The sequence below is a fragment of the Anomalospiza imberbis genome, chromosome 10, assembly GCF_031753505.1.
Source record: "Anomalospiza imberbis isolate Cuckoo-Finch-1a 21T00152 chromosome 10, ASM3175350v1, whole genome shotgun sequence".
Lineage (NCBI taxonomy): Eukaryota > Metazoa > Chordata > Aves > Passeriformes > Viduidae > Anomalospiza > Anomalospiza imberbis.
Genome location: NC_089690.1, coordinates 7786961 through 7809504, shown reverse-complemented (window position 1 = coordinate 7809504; position 22544 = coordinate 7786961). Strand labels below are relative to the sequence as shown.

General features: G+C 39.2%; 1 long non-coding RNA gene across 3 annotated transcripts in view; it reads right to left on the bottom strand.

Annotated features, from left to right (window-relative positions):
- Positions 1 to 22544, bottom strand: part of LOC137479803 (uncharacterized) — a 263839-nt gene that overhangs the window by 194106 nt on the left and 47189 nt on the right. The window lies entirely within an intron of this gene.

Below are 22544 nucleotides of genomic sequence, written 5' to 3'. Positions count from 1 at the left end.
GCAATGTCCTGCAAGAAACCTGGCTGCCCTGTCCTAGGGCCTCTTAACAGTGCTTGATCTTCACAGGAAAATCAATAAGTGGGTAGGGTTTGTCCCTACATTATTCACAGGTACACTTACTTACAGAGAGAAAAATACAATCCTAGAACTCTCTGTAGAAATAAGTGAATCCCAGCAACTGGAATGCTTTGACTGCTCCTGAATCTTACAATACGAATAAATACAAAAATACAAAATACAAAAATACAAGGGACACACACTAGTCCCGATTCCCATCACACTGCCTTGTTACAGGCAAAAGAATACAGAAGGTGAAAGCAGGGTGCAGTACATAGCCCAGCACGGCAACCCAGGTGTAATTCTGTAATTTTACCATACTGTGAAAACTATACGGGTCATATGTTCAGTAGATCTAATAACCAGGAGGTCTTGCCAACATCCAACAGGTGTGCACAGGAGTGCAGAATGTGAAAGGAAAGCAATTATGTGGGTGGGTACACACACAAAACGGTGTTTCTAAATCCCGGATGAATTCATTCCACACATCTGCATCCATTTCACATTGAGGAATTAGATAAAGGGGAAGAGGAAGGGGGAAAAAATTCTTTTTTAAAGATATCTGAGCATTAATGCTGCTCTTTGGCTGGTTCTGTCCTCAAGCATTTCACCCTTCCCTAGGACATACTTCAGCAGATCCTTTGTAAATGGGCAGTGACAGGCCCAGCCCAGGCATCCTGGGGTCAATACACAAGTCTTCCTTGATTTCAACTCCACCTCCTCTGCAGACTATGCTTCTAGACTGGAGGGAGAGAGCTGCAAGTAGGAAGAAAGTGAGAGAGAGGCATCCCCCCCCTCCTTCCAGTTTAATTGACAGGAGGGATTTTCTTGGGGATTTTAACTTGAAAACCAAACAATAAGCTACAATCCAGTCATTGTTCTGGTCACTTTACTCACATGTTACAGACCTTTATTTTATTCTGTGTCTGTTTTTGTCCTCTCAGTTTACACTTGTAGAGGTAGGGACCTGACTGTGCATCTGTGTTTTAGGAGTGTTTCCACAACGCAAAGGAGAGGTTATACTACAAGCACACTAAGTGTGACAAAGTGACATTATACCAGGCCAGCAAGGGGGGCAATAAAAGTTGAAGCAAGGTCTCTTGGGTCTCAGAGAACACAGACTATAGTCAGTTGGACATTGTGTGTGGCAAAGGAGGGGAAGAACAGAAGTTGTATCCCTGTATCACACTACCCTCTGCAAAATATGTGCCTAGAGATAAATAAATATCAAGCAACAGGTGATTGCAGCATTAAATTAACTTACACCTGATGAATCAGGAATGCAGAATACAATCTCATTTTAAGTGCAGAAAAACTGGTGCTGAGAAATTTGGATTAACCTCCTCTGCTGAGGAATACTATAATCTTCTCTGTACCTCTCCAATTTCTTGTTGGTTTTTGAAGGCATGCTTTACTTAGTGCAATTGCCCTTCCCTGTTTGCAAATAAAGGGTTGTATCCTGCAGTCCTTTCCCTAAATGGCAGAATTTGGACCTTAAACTGCAGTATATTATTTCTACATGAAATTTTTCCCTATTATAAGAAAGCTTAACCTTCAGTGATTGTTAGATTTATTGCTTGTTAGTATTAAAGAACATCAAATTAATGCTATGAATATATCAGATGCTGCTCTGATAGTAGAATTTAGAGATATAGATTTTTAATTTTTTTTAATCTCAGCATCTGGAATCAAGTTCAGTATAAAAATTAAAAATATGGACTTGTAACTCACAAGATTTCAGGAGAGTACTGAAGATGAAGCCTGAGTGGAATGTAGAATTTCATAATGCAAAGCAATATTTATTGATCAGATCAAGGGGTACACCACCTCCACATGTTTCTACTGCCCTCTCTTCTCCCTGCTTCAGTAACCCCATTTTTATTTCTTTAGCAACACTCCCATTTTCACCCTATTACATTTTGTTATATGTCGCTCATGTCCCCTGCCTGCTGTACCCCAGCTGTCTCTAGCCTTTCCCCTGCACAGCACTTCAGATGCCCAAAGCAGACAATCTCTCAGTGGATCCATTCCTCTTTGTTCCCGGGCCTGTCAAATGCATTTGACAGCCAGCAGAGCTCTTGTGCACCAAGTATGACAAACCCTAGAACTCAACCATGCTTTCAGCTACCTGATCTCCACAGGTGCCAATAAAAATAAAGTGTAAATGAGCTTCAAGTTTTGTTCAAACCCAAAATCCTTAAAGTGGGTAGGAATTTCCACTGGCTCATAAAGTCTTTAGAAAAATACTTCCCAATAAAGATATATCTATATATATGTGTGTGTGTATAAACAACCCCCCAGCCATGCTCCAAAACTCCATGCTCATGGGCTGCCAGAAAAGAGCAACTCATTTTACAAGCGCTAAATAACTCAAACCATCTGGGAGAAGGAAACCTCGGCATTTAACTTTTTCTGTTTTTCCCTTTTGCACTTCATTTAGCCCTTTCTGCCCACGCCTGCTGCAGCCCAGGGTGCTCTCCTATCCCAGGATTAGCAGAGATCTCTGGCGATTGCTCACACCTGCACCTCAGAGCGGCTCCGTTCCGCTCTGTGCAATCAGCCGTGCCTCCGTAAGGCCATCAGCTCCGGGCTGACAGGCAAACAGAGACCCACCTGATGGGTCACACCAGACACCTGCAAAGGGGCTGCAGCAGGAAGGACAGGGAGGAAGGGAAGAGGTGGAATTACACAATTAAAAGACCAGGTTGATGTTTTGAAGGGGAGGAGTATTACCTGCTACCCACAGGCACATAACAAACACCTGACTGTGAAGCCAGCACTCCTAAGCAACTCCCAGTGAAGTTGTTTGCTTGTTTAATTAATTAATAAGTGAAGTAGATCCCATTGATGGAAATCAATCTACTGGTTTCAAAACAAGAGTTCAGGTCTCCAAAAGTTACTCTTTCAGAAATCTAAATTTAATTTGCCAGCGAATCTCCATTACCAAAATGTACAGAAAGACTGGTGAAATACTAAAGTATTGCTTTGTCACAGATACACCCTGAATAAGTGAAGCCAAGTGATTTTCCTTTTTTTCAATTATATCTGTGAAATGAGAACATGAATCCCTGACATTCTCCTATAGGTGGATTGTGCCTGTGCTGGACAATTGCCTATTACTGAACATGGAGAGCACCCTAAACCAACCATAACTAAATATGATCAGCAGGGTGTGTTTATGCTTCAGTGATTAGTTTTAACAAAAGAGCACACAAACCCCAAAGTGCCCATGATTACTGCTGTCTCACAGTACAAATGTGCATAACAGTGTCCCTGAGAGAGTATCACAACTCTGAGAGAGTATCACAAGTGTGACTACACAGGGTCCCAGCAAATATTCATCATTTGAGAAGAATAAAATTATATATTAAAAAAAAAAATGTAGAAGAGAATGTCAGAAGCAGGTGTTTGCTCCTGCCTATTCCCTGTCCTAAAATTCACTTCAGATTAATTCTTTGTAGGAAGGGGTTTCATCTCCTTATTAATATTATTTTAAGTCTTGTTCTGGAAGCTGACAAAACTCAGGCCTCAGCTGATGTTATTTACTTCTGGGCCATCCATTCATCAAAGCTAAGGATGACACCTTAGCTGTTTTAGCTCCAGCTTATGAACTGAAGTTTAAAGGCAACACTTAGGGAAGGGTTGGCAATAACCTGTGCCTCTTCAGGCAGCACTGAGCCCCAGGATCAATTATTCTCTAATGTTACGTCTTGTTTCTAACTACTGCAGAAAGTTCAGAAACCTAATGTTGATACAGGAAAGAGAAGATATCATCTCCTTGCTTTGTAAAGGGACAGACAACAAAGCACTGTGACCTTGAGCTACTGCAGGGCAGATCATGGGCACTCTCCTTTCCAGGGCACTCTGTACCTCAGGACTAAATAGATTTATTTTGCTCCAGCCATGGCATTTACCCTTGTAGCAACACCAGCATGGCTGCAGCATCCAAAATATTTGCGAGAAGCACCTCAACATTTATCTACCAGAGAGAGAGACAGGATGTGTCAAGGTGAGGATGTGTACAGTGGAAACACAGAGGCAACTGGCCAGGTCTGTGTGTATCCAGTGTCCACCCAAGACCTCCCACCAGCAGGGTACCCATGGAAGGAAGGCTCCGAGGAAGTCTAAGATAATTGAACACTGTGGTTCCTTTGGATAGACTGCACCACACAGCCCACACTAACATGCCAAGGGCTCTTTCCTCTCTAATCAGGAGCATTCCATTATCAGCGATGCCAGATCAGAATGGCTCCAATCCAAGTACACATTTGTTGACACTTCCCTACCTCTGAGCAAGGACAAATTTTATCCCAACTTTTCCTGTACTTAGCAGCTCTTCTTTCTAAACCCTTTGGATGTATCTGTTTCACAATTACATGTAAAATCTCTGAATATCCAGCAGCATATTGACAGTCATTGCTGAGTCTTGGATATTATTTTGCAGCTAAAATCAAAGTAAGAAACAATTAGCATCATCCCACTTTGTAAGAGAGTATTTTATTAGCTGAGTAGAATGCAGAGCATAATTATATGGCTACATCCAGAGATTACACACTGCGTCAAATGTCAAATCGTGTCGCGTTAGCCACCAAGTTATCCTGAAATTGTTCAGAGATAAGTGAGAAAGAATTTGGTCTCTCTCTGTGTGGTCTCCCTGCTGGGTGCATATTTTCCAGCTGTTATCCCCCTGACCTGCATACCTGCTGTGGACTCCTTCAAGCTTATCAATCAAGCTAGAGAACAGAAAGCCTGGCTTGACATCTGACCAGCTAACAGGAAGTGAGGAGTAACCCTCTGCTATCTAGTCCCTTTCTACTTATCCCCATGATGTAGGAAATGAACCAACACCTTGGAGAAGAATAATGAATGGAGCTGATGGATCAAGGTCAAACAGGCCTGACAGGTCCTTAAAAAAAAAAAAAAAAAACCAAGTACTCCCTATTTACTCTTAAAGTCGAACCAATACAGTCAACATTCACTTACAAATGATTAATGTAGAATGGAAACTTCCTGTTATTTCTCTGGTTGAGGACCAGGAATAAGAAGTGAACTTCATGAAGGCTTTTTTTCATTACAGGCCAAGAAAAAAAATTAAATCACCTGCTTGTGCCTTTGAGAGATCATTTCTACAGGGCACATAGCCTCTGTTAATAAGCACTGAGTTTTATTTGGGAAACATAATATTTTAAAGGAAAAAAGGACCAAAAGCAGTAGGTCTCCATATTCCTCTGCTTTAAGAGTATTTAACCCATTCACATGATGGGGAAATGGACACAGAATGTCAATTAGATGACTGGAAGGACAGAAAAGGGTATCAAGGCCAGGCCTGTGGAAATGACAATAGCCATTTCATCTCAGCCTTCTACAGAAGCACCAGTCCATGCACCTTCAAATGACCTCCCACTGGAGACCCAGGAATTTTGCTTGGTTTTCAACTTACTGGTGGCATTTTTAAAATTTTCCTTTTTGGCTAGTCAAATAGCTGTAAACAGCCCCAGACAGAATTTAGTTTATTTAGTGCTGCCAAATTTGTAAAGTGTTCTTTTCTGATCTATTGGCACTTGAAAATTTCCAAAGCAGTGGAATACAAAACATCATGAATGAGCCCTCTTTCATGATCCCCAGTCTTAGAAGGGACACGCAGGTATAAAAAACAAGGTCAATATTATCTTCAATCAAGGATGTCCTGAGTTTTATCAACAAAAACCAAAGCCACAAACCTTATTTTAAGCCAATAAGAAGGAAATTGGGAAGGAAATTCAGGATTGGGTATATTGGGTTGTAATCCACTATATACAACTGGATCTGTATCCTTTGAGGGGGGAAAAAACACCACAAAGAAAAGCCTGCACCATGTTTGGAGCATAGTTTTTTCTTTAGCCTATATCCTCCCTTTTAGTGCAGCTGTTTGCCACCATCTCTCTGAATCTGAGAATGTGTTTTATATAAATGCTTTCTCCAATTTTTATAGAAGTTTACAATAACCAACAGATATGTAAAACAAAGAAAAAAAAAAAGAAAACAACAGAGCCCAAAAAAGATTAAGAGGCTTAATTACACCACACCTATGCAACATGAGGTGCTTAAGCAGTGACAGCAAAGAAATTCCTTTTCTCAGAAAAGATCAGATATGTGAAAGTACTGAAGCATTAGTAGGGCCCACCTGTGTGTTAGTCTTAGAGCACACTAATGTAAGTTTGCCTTTTTTTATTATTTATTTATTTTGTACAGAATAGGGAATGGAAGAATATAAAGGATTCCTCCAGGCACCCTTTCATAACTTTCTAGTATAAAAATTCATTAGCATTCCACAAGTAATGAACCTTTTAAACCAAATTGAATGCATTGGTTGAGTTGGCTTTCTGAGATTTGTCTCCTCCTCTCCTCATCTAACACTTCAAAGGAATGCCTCTTTTCTATTAAAAGTCTGTGTCTTGTAAAAATTTACCACACTCTAGGATTTCCCCCAGTGGAATACACTATTCAAGCTTGTAATTCGGGCATCTTATTTTTAGAAATTTCCAGGACAACCCCAAATGGAATGTGATTGATCAGAGAAGGAAGAGGAGGGTATGTTTTGGTAATTATACTTTCTTCCTCTCCATAAATCATAGAAATTCAATATAAAATAGTTCTCCCACAATCCAGAAAGAGATTCCACGTGCAAGTCTGGTAACTGCTTTCTAGCCCAGCACTGGGGTGAAGAAACATGGACACAAACAGACCAGGAGTGGCACCTGCACAGGGCTGTGTAACTCCGGGCAAACAATGGGGGCAGCTGGGCTCTCAGAGGTCAGGGCTGGAGCAGCTTTGGTACTGTCTTCTAACAGGAACAGCAGAAGGCAAACCCAAACTAGTGAAAGGTGTAATCAAGATGGAGATAGACTTCAAAATGGGATTTATATCCAAATACTGCTTGAGACAGCAGCAACACACTTGATGATCCAGTGCAATGCTAAAATGAACAGTGCTGCAGTTACTTGAGCCTCTTCACACTGAGGACATAAAGGAAGCCATTGGCACATGTTTTTCCATGCAGATGAAACCCAAATAAGGGTCTGGGGCAAATCTGGTAATTCAAACAAGCTAGGTCAAAAAGAAAAACCAACAGGAAGCCTACCAGGTATTTCTGAATTTACTTTTTCTTATTTTATTTCTATACAGATTAATTCTCTTGAATAACTGTTAAGGAAATACAAAAGGAAAATAAAATCATAAATTCTCCTTCTTTTCCTATTTTTAGGCAGGAAAAACTAGAGGTTTTTTTTAATCAAACTTTAAAATTAGCATTAAGATACAGTTACATCTAAAACAATAGGTAGAAATGCATAGTGCTGGCTTTTGCTTCTGTTAGTTTTACAGAACAAATAGACTGGAGAGATAAAGGAATATGAAGTCATGACAAGTAGGTTCTTTCTCTTGCTACTGTTCTACACAGCTATCTTACAGTCCAGAGTTATAATATCAGTGTTCTACAGTCATTTCAACTGGCATAATAACCAAAGTGTGAGTTGATCCAGGCAAGCCACATCCTCAATGCTCCCAGTCAACAAAACACAGAATTAAAAGGCACCAGAGCAAGGGTGACTAATAAATTGGAATTCAGAGATTTTGAAGTTGGAATGGATCAAACATGGATTTCTGTTCACTGCAGAAACAAGAGCAGAACTCTTGTGCAAAGTACTACCTTATGGAAACTTAGTCCTTGACTGAGCAACACTCACTAAGTGGTACAAATATTTCCTACCCAGGATCAGAGGTGACAGCATAGCAGAACGTTTATGCCAAGGTCATCTTTCCAGACCATGCTCAAACAGATAGTCACTGCCAATTTTTAGTGACATATTAAACCGCCATAACAAAATGAAGGCTTTAATTTAGGAATTTCCATTTAATGATATCGGAGCTTTTACAGAAAGAGGAGAGCAGATTTAAATTAAATATTCTTTATTTTGGGGGGGGTTTAAGCATAAAAATTGAAGATTGAAACCGGCATGCACTATATCAAAGTGAATATGAGTCAGACATGGTTGGAACATACTGAACACGAGACTAAATATTAGTGGAAAAAAATAGGGTAATCACATAATATACAAGCATTATTCAACAGATGCTAGTATGAACTGAACAATGAAGATATTTGATGTTATATCTGTAAGGATTTGGTGGTCTCACTTCAATTCCTACTCTGCTGCTATAACCAGAAGGGCCATACAATGAAATCTAAATAAACTTCCTACTAGCATTTCCTCTTAGCCATTTTAGGAGACAATTGATGGTCTCTGGTCTGCTGATAAAAATAACTCAATAAAAGCTTAAGAATTTGCAGTACCATTAGGTAGGAAATTTGCAAGCAGGTGGTCGGTGCTCTGCAGGGACACAGAGCGAAATCTGCTGTATTCCAAACAAAAGGAGCCCCATCCAGCTCAATTCTGAAGCTATTCAGATGTGGATTTTTTTTTCCTGGATTCCCTGGATTCATAAAAGGGAAAGAGTGAAGTATTTTCCCCATGCAGACTCTTCCTGGCTACAAGTATGAAAAGAACAGAAAGTTGACTAGCACAAGCACCTTCCTCTCTTGCAATTTTGGTTAAAGCCTTTGATTCAAGCTCTACCCCACCAAACTGCTACAAATCCATGCAAGGATCTGGCCCAGACACACACACAGGAAACAAGAACATCTGCCATGTACCACGAGGACTTTAGAACACTCAGCTCTATGTCCCTATACCATGTTCATCATTGTGATGAACATCAGGAATTACTGAAATGCTGCCTATTTGTCAGTCCAGGGTGCATTCATCACCAGGGCTGCATAACCACAGCACACAACAAGCCCTTGCATACAGCACACACCCCTGTTCACTTGGCACGTTTTGCACAAAAAGCCCTGAGAAAATAAGGACCAAGGTACACCAGCTCTTCCAGTCACCTGTGTCAAAGAAAGGGCCTCTGTATCAGGCTCCATTGCCCTGATTCTGAGAATAAAGGCATGTGCAGTGCCACCTCATGCTATTTCCTCAGATAAAAGGAAAAGGCTTCCATCTACAGTACATTAAACACAATCTTAACTTTGCACTGTCTTCCACATTAGAAATGAACAGCAGCTTGGATTATCTTTGTTTGTTTATTTTTCAAGGATCACATTTTTTGCCATCAAGGACAGATAAAACCTCCAAACAAAAAGCATACCAGACAATTATTTTTAAATACGTGTGCTTCTGAGTCACACTATGTAAAAGAGAGATACCACTTCCCACATACACATGCACCAGAAAGAAAATTAAAAAGGAAAAATGAGGAAAGAAAAGAAACCTTTTCTTTCCTAGTGTAAACTGCACCCAGCATTAGGGGTATTTGGTAAGAAACACTGATTGCATCGCTGTTATTTGAGTTCAGATTCGCTCTAATTTTCAATCACATCACCTGTACTCTTCCAAAACAGATTCAAAGATCTAAAAGAGCAGCTTGATAAAAGAGAGGGACACTTATTTATTTATTTATGGAAAGGACATTTTTCCCAGACTTTAACTAAACCTCATCCACTCTTGTCACTCCGGGCAGACAGTTGAAAGCAATATTAGAGGAGGTAATTGCATAGATCAGTCAACGGCCTTTGTCCCCTTGCCACTGAGACTTACAGTAAAATGGGCACAAGAAAACATTGTACTGGATTAAAGGCAGGTCTTTTTCTCCAGTTGCTTGCTGCTTACCAGCTGTTGTGTTCAATGGCAGGGACAGAAGCTCTGGTGGTATCTATAGGGGAAATCTAGCCTGACACTGGTTCCTCCACCCCCCTTCCCCCTCAAGCTTGAAACAGATTACTCTTTGTTTTTAAAGTGAAACTTTACCAAAAAGTATTCTATCTTGTCATCTACCATTAAGTCATTAATCATGTGTGCAGAGCACTTTACTAGCTATGAATTTTTAGGTTTCTGCATTTACAAGAACACCATCACTGTAATTTCTCAGGTTGACAAACATTTTTCTGAACCCTTTGATCTTATTTGGAGCAACTCATGAAAAGACTCAGAGTAGCTGCTTAAACAAACAGTACAGGGAACAGACAAATTTCATTAACATTTGATTGTAAATCACTGGCAGCAGCCCACATGCTGATAAAAACAGCACGCACTGTCAAAGAAAGACTGTACCTGTTATGAGTATGTCAGAACAGTTGCAAGAAAGCTCCAAGAGTACCTTGGAAGTGACAGAATTACAGCTGCAAAGTACAACGAGATTAAATACAAATCGAAGGGCACTGAACAGATATGCAACAATGGAATTAAAAAGTCAAAAATAGAAATTGTTTTGTGTCGGAACATACATAATCAGCACCAGCTTTAGGAGGGGAGTCATCACTCAGGTTTTGACAGCACAGACTGTAAATGGATTCTGTTTCCACAATAGTACATTTTATCATCACATTCTGACCTAATTCAAAAGCATTGAAGAGCACAGTGCTGAGACTAGCACTGGAATTCTTAAGCCAAGTCCCATCATTTTAATCATGCAGTAGTTTAATAGAACTGTTACAAACAGCAAAACAACATCAGCTCCATTGCAGCATTTGCATCACATAAGTGCATTTTATGAGAAAACATTCAAAGCCACCTCATTTGTAGGTGTATGTTTAAATACCTTTCCCACCTCAAAGTTACAGACAAGACAGAGTTGAAACAAGTATTTTGTTATTCATTACAGAATTTTCTAAGTTGCAGCTTACCTCAGAAACTACGATCTGAACTTTTCTGGGAAAAAACCCACTTCATTCTGAAATAATTACTCTACCATTGCATATTTTTTTTTACTGGAGCTTCTGAAAATAAAAATCAAAGGTATATAAGAAGTTATAATTGTATTTTAGTAAAAAAAATTCTACCTTCACTCCAGGCAGATCCTAAACAAATTATATAAATTTTATATTATGTTTGCAAAAATTTTAATCCAAGTTTCTGATCCACACTTTGTGGTCAGTTATTTATCCTTGTAGACTGAACCAATACCTCAGACCCAAAGAACTGTAAAATTTTGAAACCATTTACAAAAGTTTGTTATGAACTGACATAGAGACAGCCATCTTTTTTTTTTTCCTTTGACTTCATTTTTTGAGAAACAAGTTTAGACTTGAACAGATACCTAAACTCCAAAGTTTTCTAAGCAAGTGGCTCCAAGTTAGCTTCCTGTTGGAAGGCGAAGTAGCGCATAATTGTGTGGCCACAGCCACAGAAAGTCTAATCAAGGAAACCCCCTCCCTCCATCGCCCACCCATTCTCACTCCTGCCCCCCCACCCGTCACAGTTTGTCACCTTGTTTCCTGCAGCAGCCTAGTTGCTGGAATTTAAGTGGGATTTCCCACCAAGACCTACACCATGTGCTGGGAGCTGTTTCAGCCTTTCTCCCACTCTGCACACCAATCCTTCCTCCTTGGGAAAGGGCTGGAATTCCTGCACATTTGCCTTTGTTTAGAGTGGAAACAAGAGATTAACTCTGTTTACTGTTAATGGAAGTTAAGGGCAGTGGTTAAACTTGCCACTTTCAGCAGGGTTTAACACACCTGAGAACACTACCTTTTACAGACGGAAACAAGAAAACATGCCGGAGCTAAAGAAGCAGCTGGATTTGGATTTGATGTAACAGCCTTTTTTGTAAAGTTAGCTGCATTGAAGTCTCTGGAGAGTCTCAGGATTGGAGACAAAACCACTTTCAAAGGTGCTTGCTCATTTAGCTCTTACATTTAGAGAATGCCCGCAAAAGCCAAGTCCTAGAAGCCGAAGGAACAGCCATGTAACAACACACCTTGTCCCAGGATCCCATTGAGCACATACCCTCACATTACCTTTAAAAATGGTCCTTGGAAACCTGTAGTTGCATTAACTCCTTGTGAAACATTTTTGACACCTTTACATTCCCATAGAGATCCACCTCAATACAGGGCAGACTATGAGGATTGCCGACAGACAAACACATCCCAAAGGATGAAGATTTAATCATGTCGGAGAGACTGCACCTGCCTTTTAAGATTCTTGTTTTGGCTGTCAATTGTGGCCATATCAGGGCACCAATCAGTTGCTTATATGCCTTCCATGAACTTGCAATTAAGATTGAATACCTCAGATGAAGACATTGAATGCTGAGCCTGAATCTTGTTCTCCTGTTAACAGATAAACATATAGAGTGCAGGAGAGTGTTCGGCTGGTCTTACTTCAGACACCATATCACTGCTTACAAATTGGGTAAATTTGCTTCACTACACCTACCTGAGGTGCAAATCAAACAGGAGGATTCCCAGGAATTTGCAGATGCAAAAAGGTGAGTTACAGTTGCACGGCCAATTTACTCACCAGGTTGCCACAACTGCCCATGAGGAAGGGAAACATCCTGTCAGATGTGGATTTGTATATGTAATTAGCAAGGTTAAAGCAAAAGACACATGTAAGTTTCACCCATACATGTTTTTGCATGTGTACAAGTACACAGGGCAGAAAACTGGGGCTTGGAATTGTCCTGATAAATCAACATGTAAGGTAAGAGCTCCACAACACAGAGAGGCTGGGCATAGGGCCAGGAGCTCCTGAGTTGTAATCTCATCTGTGCAACTGAATCACTGTGGGTTTAGGCAAGTAATTAAACTTTCCACTGTCTTGGTTTTCTACTTGTGTTAGATACAGCCCAGTATTTTTCCCTTTATGTATGAGAAGGGTAAATAAAGATAAGAGCTAGTACTTTACTGCCTGGTCTTTGCAGTTTAAAGCACCAAGAACAGGAAATTTATTACGTTACTCGATCCTAGATTTCTTCTCTCATCCCACAGATATACAATGATAGCTGCAGAGGATATGACAGATTTATGAATCCATCAGTGCAGGCACTACACTAAAACCAACTAAAATTAATGATTTCAGTGTCTAAGACAAAGAAATTTTAAGATCATTTCATATTACAAATTAGTTTCTCAGGGCAAAGTTTTCCTGTTACATTAGTTTGATATAATGGAGATATTGCCATCTGTGGTGGTAGGTATTTTATCAACATCTAGTAACAACCAAAAAGGAGGTTGTAATCCAGTATGTATTCAATTGATTACTTCATCAATTTACATTATTTTCTTAGAACTATAACAATAACACAACAGTTCTAAATCCTTTTAGGACCTGATAAATAAGCTGCAAAGCAACCATAAACAGAGGTCCAGGTTCAGAGAATGGAAGTCTTCTCTGAGATATTATTTGCTTTCTTTGGCCCTTGCAAAGCAAAAGTCCCACAGTTAAACTTAACCCTGCTTGACCAATGCCAGTTAAAAACAGATCAGAGTAAAAAGGAAAAACAGAACTTCTACAGTAGGTAAAACAGCTCAACTTATATCCTGTTCTACAGTGACTTATACACAATCATTAGTGTGCAATTTACTGCTCTTACCACCTTTGTTTTCACAATTACTCAATTACTGTGATGTGTAATGGGCTGCCAGCTGCACTGAAGGGACTGAACCAACCCCTTCAAGGGAAGTCCTACCTGAAAGACTGGACACAGCTGAAATGTCACAGGACATGAGACTCATGCAAGGTAGTGTAGGTCCTTTCCTTGTTACTGAACTGTAAACCCTAATTACAATCTCTTCATTTCACCTGTGAACTGACTTGGAACCTCTGTCCTTGAATCTGCCCCAAGTAAATGTCTCCTCCATGGAGAAAGTGAGAAATGGGATGTGATTTACCACCATAAACTGAAGTGAAATGTTTCTATTTAAAGTTTATTGCATCTATTATTTCCATAGAGCATGACTGTTTCCAGCAAATGCCTGTAAGAATGCCAGCTCTTTTGTATTGCCTGCAATTAGCTTATCTCCAATTATATAAACAGGTACATGATGACAGTCTTCGGTAATAGAGGTATTATGGGGAAAATAAGGGTTGCTTTACTTTGAGTGTAGGTCTTAGCAGAAAACAGATTAAAGCTTATGTGGATATACAAAATAATAGATAGGCTAATTCCATTGTCTGCCTCTCCTAAATTATTTTATTAGATGGAACATATTAATTATAATGAAAGAGAACCCCTGACTCTGTTGGCTTCTAATGAAAATTCCTTTGTATGATCACGGCAGGATTTCCCACCATTTTCTCTTTCTGATGAAATTAACTCCCTATGGTTGGTCACCAGGATAAGCTCATTTTAGCCAATCAGCTTGGGAGCTGCCATTTACCTCACAAAGAGAGAAAAAAGTATCTGCTGTCATAGCAACCAGTGGCTTTGCTCTGATCATCTTTGGATCCTTTAGCATAATGAAAAACACCGGCTTGCTTTTTAGATGATTAATCTTTTCCCCTGTGAACCTACTTGAATACATTAGCAAAACAAGTATGAAAAATTTGTTTATCCCAAGATAATCATTAGAAAATTACCTGCAAGAGTAATTCTCATTAGGGCAGAGTTTGTGAATAGGAGACCATATGGTGAATGAAAGCAGCAAGAAGCAAGAAAATCTCAAAGCTGCAACAGGTTGCAAAGTTTACCAGATTTCAGACTGAATGTGGAAATTGGTTAAGCATCAAAAGCTGTGAGAAATTATTCTCTTATGAAATTTCTAATAGGCTATAAGGAAGACTCCACAGATTTTATAACCAGGCCTGAAAATCCTTACCTACATTGACATTCCTTTTGTACGTGACCAGTTGTTCTAATTCCAGAGGGCCTGATCCCAACCACATCTTGTAACCCTGGAGAATCTTAACTTCATTGGTGCTAAGCTCAGAGCTGAAATCATGGAACTAGATTCTTATCTCACACTAGCATGACTTTTTAGATGTTATTATTTTTATGTTTAAATGACATTATAAGATTAAAATTATAGAAGATTTTGTACAACTTTTCAGAACCAACTCCAGGAGAAAATGCAAGAGAAACTTAAGATTTCATAATACACTCACTGACTTCTTTGGTATTCAAAATCTTATTTTAGCTATGTAAATGATGAGAAGTTAATATTATACTGGGGCAAGGTGAAAGAAAAGTGAGATCATTTGCAGTATTGAAATAGTTTAATTATGTTATACCCACAAGAGGTCCCAGTAGAACAGACTTGGAATTCATACTATGTAAAGCTAAAATGACTCCTCCAGTTTCAACAAATCATTAGAAAAAGATAGAAAAAAAAAAGGAGGAGGAAGAGATAAAAATTCCTATGAGGTATGAGCTTTGTTCTGAGAGCAAAACCTGATGTGATTCTATGGAGTTTGTCTCAGTATACTGGAGCAAGACTGTTCATACCAAAGGATGTTCCTCTCAATTCTCTTGTCTATGCATATAGATTTCTCACCTCAGCAAGAATTCTTTTCAAAACTGGGTTGTTTGGATAAGTTTCTAGTCATAAAGATAAATAAACCAGTAATGTCCTCTGTTACCACCTCTGTTTACTGCAAAAGAAAAAATATTTTGATTCTAACTCTTTTGAAAGCTTAACAAGTGTTCTAACATCCTCAAAGAACAGCGTCCCATCCTTGAGCCTCAGTGCCATCATGCATTGTCTTCCAGGTTCAAAGTTACATGATAATGACAGAGCTGTAAGAGGCCATTTCCCTGTGCAACACTTTCATTTGAACTCAGTGAATAAATATTTCACATCAATGATACAAGCAGTTAATTTTAAAGCTCTACCAGTTGTTAATAATGGCTTTCTAGCTATGAGAGTTTTGTGTCTATATTTTTTTTCTCTGGGTGGTGAGCACTTGCCCTCCTCAGACTGTATCTCCTTACTCAGACTTCTAGGAGCTATCACAAACTAGGTAGGAAACCACATCCAGGATTATACATTTACTGTTGGGTGAACCTAAACCAAGTCCATTTTTTTTTCAAATGCCTAATTCTCAACAGAAAGATGTCCCTTACAAATTAAACATATTGCATTTCCCAGACTCTGTTTTTCCTCCACTTATTTATTTGTAGCCTCAAAGAGAATATCCCTCAAAGAGAATGTCCCTTACAAATTAAACATATTGCATTTCCCAGACTCTGGTTTTCCTCCACTTATTTATTTGTAGCCTCAAAGAGAAGCTGGCTGAAGAGCACAGAAAGGACAGGGATGACTCTTCCCATTGTGGATGACTCTAGGAAAAAAGAAAACTCCCTAGCTATTTATAGCACAGGTCATCACACACCTACATTTTTTAGAGTCTTACAAAACTCATTTTTTCACCTCTCCTTAGGCTATTCCATGGAAATACCTCACAGATCGATCAGAAAAATAAATGTTTAAACATTGAGGAAAATCAGGGAAAGAAATGTATGTATTTCCAATTTGTGGGAGTACTTGTAGCTGCTGGAATTTGAACTTCACTTTACAGCTAACTTTTTCTGCAGGTGACCTTAAATCCTGGATGAGTTTTGTATGAATTTCTAGTGGAAAATCTCAGGGGAATGGTCTCCAAACTGAACTTCCTTGATCTAAGATCTAGGTGGCAAGAGGTCCCAATCAACTGCTGGGTAAAGCAAGATCAAAATAAGCATGATTAGCATATTCAAAAATCCATTTTATTAAGCCAAGCCTCAAGTATTTAGCATGCTAATTTTTCCAGGGCCCTTGATGGAGCATTACCATCAGCACCAACCGCTGAAAGCAAAGTGATAACAGATGCAACAGCATCTCCAGGGTGACTTCAGATTTTCATCCATATGAAGTAATTAATCCTTACTATGTGTATGTCTGGGAGTGTTTATGTGTTTGTCCTATTATCTTACCTATACCATCTACAGTTATCAGATTGGATAAAACAACTGGAAACTTTAGTCACCCAGAATTACTAACTGTACAGGAATGCACAGATTAAAAAGCATACATCCTCAAAAATGTTTATTCATGGTCATTTCTTACTTTCATATTGTGACAATTTAGCACTGACAAGAAAATCCTGTGCATTTGATGAAGAGTTTTTTCCATACCCTTAATCTACCTCATACCAATCAAGAGAGGTGAAAAATATTCTTTAACAATTAGGACTCCACAGATACATGTTGTGCATTAAATGGTAACTATGTAATTAAAATGAACAAATTTAAAATCTGACAACAATTGGTGCCTCTCCAGCATTTAAAATGATTCAATTATTAATAATTCATGCTCAAAACCCCATATGTGGGCAATGAAGCAGAAGGAGAGATGAAAACGAGGTCTGATCCATGACTAACCTTACATCTGTACAGAGCCTGACTAAACAGAGTTACAGCATTATGTTTTCTACAACATTTACCCAAATACAGTAGGAAATTGTCATACCACAATGTGTATTTGCAGTGATGCTCAACAGTTAGTTAATAGCATAGGGGAGGGAAAAGCCATGCTAATGCACAAGGATCCAGTTACATGTACAGTTCCATACCAGGTCCTGTGAATCAGAGCACTGAGTGGCTTAGACACCTGAAAGATTTTCATTTCACATGAGTTAAAGCCAAATTTGCCTTAAAAAAATTTGAGGATCTTGGTGCTGGTTTGAACAAAAATCAGGAAGTTTAATCTCTAGTACTGTATGGTAAGACTTTTAATGAGAAACAGTCATCCTTCTGAGATGCTAGTCTTACATTTTAAATAGTAATTAGAAGATGATTCACGTTGTCTCGTAGCTCACTTATCCCATCCAGCAACTTGTTCTCAAGTGTTATTAGATCTGCTCCCATGAATTTATCCTGAACTAGAAATTTGCACAAGCAACCCAGAATACCACAGATGACTTTGTATCAATTCAGCCCAAAATCAAACCTCATAAATGAGAATTCATCTGTTAACCTACAAGAAACAATTACTTACTTCCAGATCTAGGTTTTTACTTTTTCCTCTTTCCTTTTTTTTTTAAATCACCTTTCCTTATATAGCTTTCTTGGCAAATTTGATGCTGCAATAATCTGCATATGAAAACAACAGCAGTGATTGTCTGAGTTAGCTGCAAAGCCATTTTTCAAGCAGCCCAACTCAATGAAACTACACATTATGCTAAAGTCATCCTGATCCAAGAAGCTTTAAAAGGCTGAGGAGCACAGAAAGGGAAAAGGTGCTAAATCCTTGCATTAATAATAATAAAGGAATATTGAATTACTACTGTAATTTGTACCACTACTATATTGCTGGACAAAACTAAGCAGAGGAGACCTCCCAGGACAGAAATGTTTGCACAGTATCCTTGGAAATACAAACTCTGACAGGCATATGCAGTGTTATACCTTTCATTAAGTGCCAGAAATATTTAAGAAGCAGCCCATAATATATTTATGAAGAACATATCCATATTTTTACCATTAAAATATATAGTTGATTTATGTGGATTGAAAGAGATTACAAAGTCAGTATTTTAAACACACTCAAAAAATGTGTCATAAGTAGATATGTTTACTCCTGTGACCTTTTTGATGTCCTGGTTCTAATCACCATTCCATATGTGGGGGGATGAGGGAAGAGACATGTTTATTCTGCAGCTGATTTATTACAAAATTAAGACCATTCAGATTCAAATTCCAGCCCCCTTTAAATACATTGTTGCTGTTCTCTCTTTCACACAATTTGCCACCACATGTAAAGGTCAAGTCCACTGGTAAAGTAATTCATATGGTTATCCAGATCCTATCCAAGCCATAAATTAATGTGACATAAACTGCCTACAGCATTTCTTCTATTTCTAATGTTATACACACGCAAGTCCAGCCTAGTGTACTGATAATTAAAGTAAAAGCTGCATACACCTCCCCCAAGAACACAATCCAAACAGGAAGTCATTTGGTTCCAGTATGAGACTTGCTGAGGGAGACAAGCAATCACCTGTAGCAAATGTTAACTTTCAGCTTTCAGTGGAAAAATTAAGTCTGCTTTACTTCACAGTTGCCCCCTGTAACATGATCACAGAGTGAAGAGCCAAAGGAGGAAAAAGAAGCTGCAAAATCTCATCAGAATCCTGATGTTCCTGATTTTACACAAAGCAACCAGAAGAGCTGCAGGCTGGTCTCCTAATGCTCTGAAAATTAACACTTATGGAAATCACATATGAACATATTGTTTCTCAGAACTTGCTGCTTTCTTAAAAATCTCAAGCCCATGGTGGAAGATAGTTTGCAAATGGGCTTTACACTCTGTAGCTAAAATAAGCTTCTTTATTTTGAAGCCACAGACTAATCATCAAGGATGCCCTCAAGAATAGTCAGAGAAGATTAAAATAGGTGCATTTTTTTCTGTTTTTTTTTTTTTTTTTTTGGGGTACAGCTAACAGTTTGATTACTAAACTTAATCCCATAAATAAACTAGAACACCTCACCCTGCAGACTTCACTGGAAATGAGCTAATATGCACCTGCTGAAGAGTCAACCCACAAGGAGGTAGTCTCCTTGGAAACCACTCCTGATGGTCTGAAATACAATAGAAACAGTCACTGAAGAAACTTAGATTAGTGTAGGTGCTAGGAAAGGTGATGAAAGATCAGGATTTTGCCCCAAAAATTAACTGTCTGAAGAGGGAACACTCAAGTATGTTATGCAGTGTAAGTAGTGTAGGGAGTCCAGGGTAGACCTGGGAAGAATCTATATTGAAGAAATCAAGCAGAGCCTACGATATGTCATCCATCCCTAAATTACTATTTCCTTCACCAAGGCTCTGAGGCTGAACCAACATCTTCAGGGAAGTCTAACCCAAGAGAAAGTAGTTTACCCAGCATGGCACAAACTCTGGTCTGAGCCTGGACATTTACAGCACCTGCTAATATTCGCCTGTTCTCACATGTTTTTTAGAATATCTTTCATTCCTGATTAGCATTACAAACAGCTACTTTCTGCTGTCCTCTCTCTCCTCCCAAGTCTTTCATAAAACCTGCTGACTGATTTATTCAAGCACTTACCTTTTAACTTGCTGTCACCAGACAGGTGCACACTTGCAACAACCCTTGTAGCTGAGTCAATTTAACAGCTCTGTTAGGGGCCCATCCTTGCAAGACACTGAGCTGCAGAAAATTTAGATACACATTGAAAGCAATGATTTAGGTCTCTCTGCAACTTGCAGGCAGTGCTCAGTGCCTTAGGCATCAGTTTCTTTCTTGTTAAGACTGTAAAAGGACCATCCCATCTAACTGTTTAATGTTATTTTAATAGGCTACATTACATGAACTTGATACAGTAGTGGTTATCTGGGTCAGAGGCTCCATTTGCTCCAGGGACCTCAATCACAAAAGTAAATCCTACAACACAGACAGATAAGAGAGTTTGGACAGTGTTAGGGTCCAAGCCTGGGTGATCTTGTTTGCATGTTTCAAACCCACTTGGCCACACCTGCACTCAGATATTTTTTGTTGACATTTTCCTGTCAGAGACTAGAGATGAAGAGGAAGAAAAAAATGAAGAGCAAATTCAGAGGGAGATTTACTCATTCTTTAAAGTCACTAAGACAGTAAAGAAAATCCTAAAGAGATAATTCACTTAAGCAGTTTCCAGAATCCCTCTCTTCCTGCCATTCTCCACTACTCATATCACAGGCAGACCTTTCATAGGAGCTGAATTTTGACACTCTGGGGGAGCACGTAGGACAACAGCCACAGTTTACACGGCCACATAAAAAGTGCATTACTTAGGAGCTAAATCAAAAGCTAATAGAGACATATTCTCCACAGAGATCAATCCAGCTGCAGGTGAATCATAGATGACCTCAGATAAATCTACACACGCTCCCTCTTCTGTGCAAAAACCAAGCTCACTGCAAAGAAAACACCACCACAGAATGTGAAGGGAATGTTTAAGCAGTTTCAGTCTACTTCCCAGATATCTCCCACTAGTTCTCCCACAGAAAATTATCTAGAGCTCTGCATCTGAACTCTGGACTAAAGCTTTCAGAGGTGACAGAAGTCCTTGTAAGAAGGAAACCAAGTGCAGTCTCAGTAATTTCAAAATCAGAAAATTCTGTTGTGAACACTGTAATGTTTCCTTCCAATTCCAGCTCAGTATCATACAGCATGTCCTGCAGCTACAGCCCAGCTTGACTAAAATATCTGGGCTCAATTCAAAAATCTTAATATAGTGAAACATTTACTATTATTTCCAGGAAAAGTTACAAGATCACACTCAAACACACAGTGTTGCAGACAACACAAAGAGCATCGTGTGTAAAATTAACTGTCAGCTCCTGCAATTTAAATTCTTTTAGATTCAAACAATATGAATGTTTCCATGAAACCTGAAATCCCAAAACATTAGGAAACCTTCTCAGATCTCTTGAGTATAATGGTTTTTTACCATAAACCATGAAATCAAATCACATGAAAAAAAAATAAAGAGTTCAAGTAACTACAATGGGAAGAAATTCAAAACAGCAATAAGTTTATTTTATTTCATTCCTGGGACTACCTTTTCATTTTCTTATTCTTAACTTATATATCAGGAGAAAGGTTCTTGGCAAACATCTTCTCATCTAGCCAGACTCCTAATGCCCTTGTTAGCATACATTTAAATGTCTTGTTTTCAAGTATTCTCCTAACTTAGCTCTCAAATCAGTATTAGATAGTTCATTTGTGAACCTTAGTCAGCAGCATATCCTTATACCTCACATATATTTATTTCTCCCACACAATACATTCGGTGCAACCAACTCTCCTGCATGGTGTGAGTCACAAAGCCAACAGCAAATTCTTCTGAGTTAGGACTGACAGAGAGTCTTCTCTGAGAGGACCAGGGGATAGTTTTGTGCTGAGTGCTTCACCCATGATTATACCATTTTGAGGGTGCTGGTGGCTGGAGAAGGGGCAGCTCTGTGCTCATGTCCCGCTGCTTTTCAAGGCCTCAGGTTGAGAGTGTGTCATCAAGCTTTGGTCAGAAACAGATTGTCCTGACACACTCCCCACAGTCAGCTTTGGGAAATGGCTGCATACCCAGGAGAAGGCAATTTTTGGGGCACCCTAAGGAATGAAGGGGACTTTTGAATGTGGCACTTTTGAATGATGGGGACCACAGGGTTTGATATTTTTGTTACTCACTTCAGGGCTGAAAAAGGAGATTCACAACCCTGTCATTTCATTTATGGATAATGATACCCAGCATTTAGGACCAGACGTTTTTAAACATATGCTATGCTGAAAAGATGAAGGCTATTAATTTAATGAGACTCATACCTCACATAAATCCTGTAAGGACAAGCAATATGAGAGCAATCTTCTCCCAAGTGACCAGACACATCAGTGCCATGCCAGAGCAGGTTAGCTGTACCAGAGGCAGAACTGTGGGAATAAGGACCACTTTATTCCCTAGGCAGAAAAAACCACAGCAGGCTGTGAGATGTGGGGATTTCATGTCATCATTCTGAGGATGAGCTGGGGACTGAGGCTCTGAACCTGACCCAAAGCCTTGTTCCAGTGAGATGCAGCTGGGTGGCCTGACTGAGGATGAGCTTTTCCCACCCTCAAGGAGATTTCTGCCCTGGTCCCGAGGAAACTTTCTTACAACAAACCCCCTTATACTGCAAAACTACTCAGGAC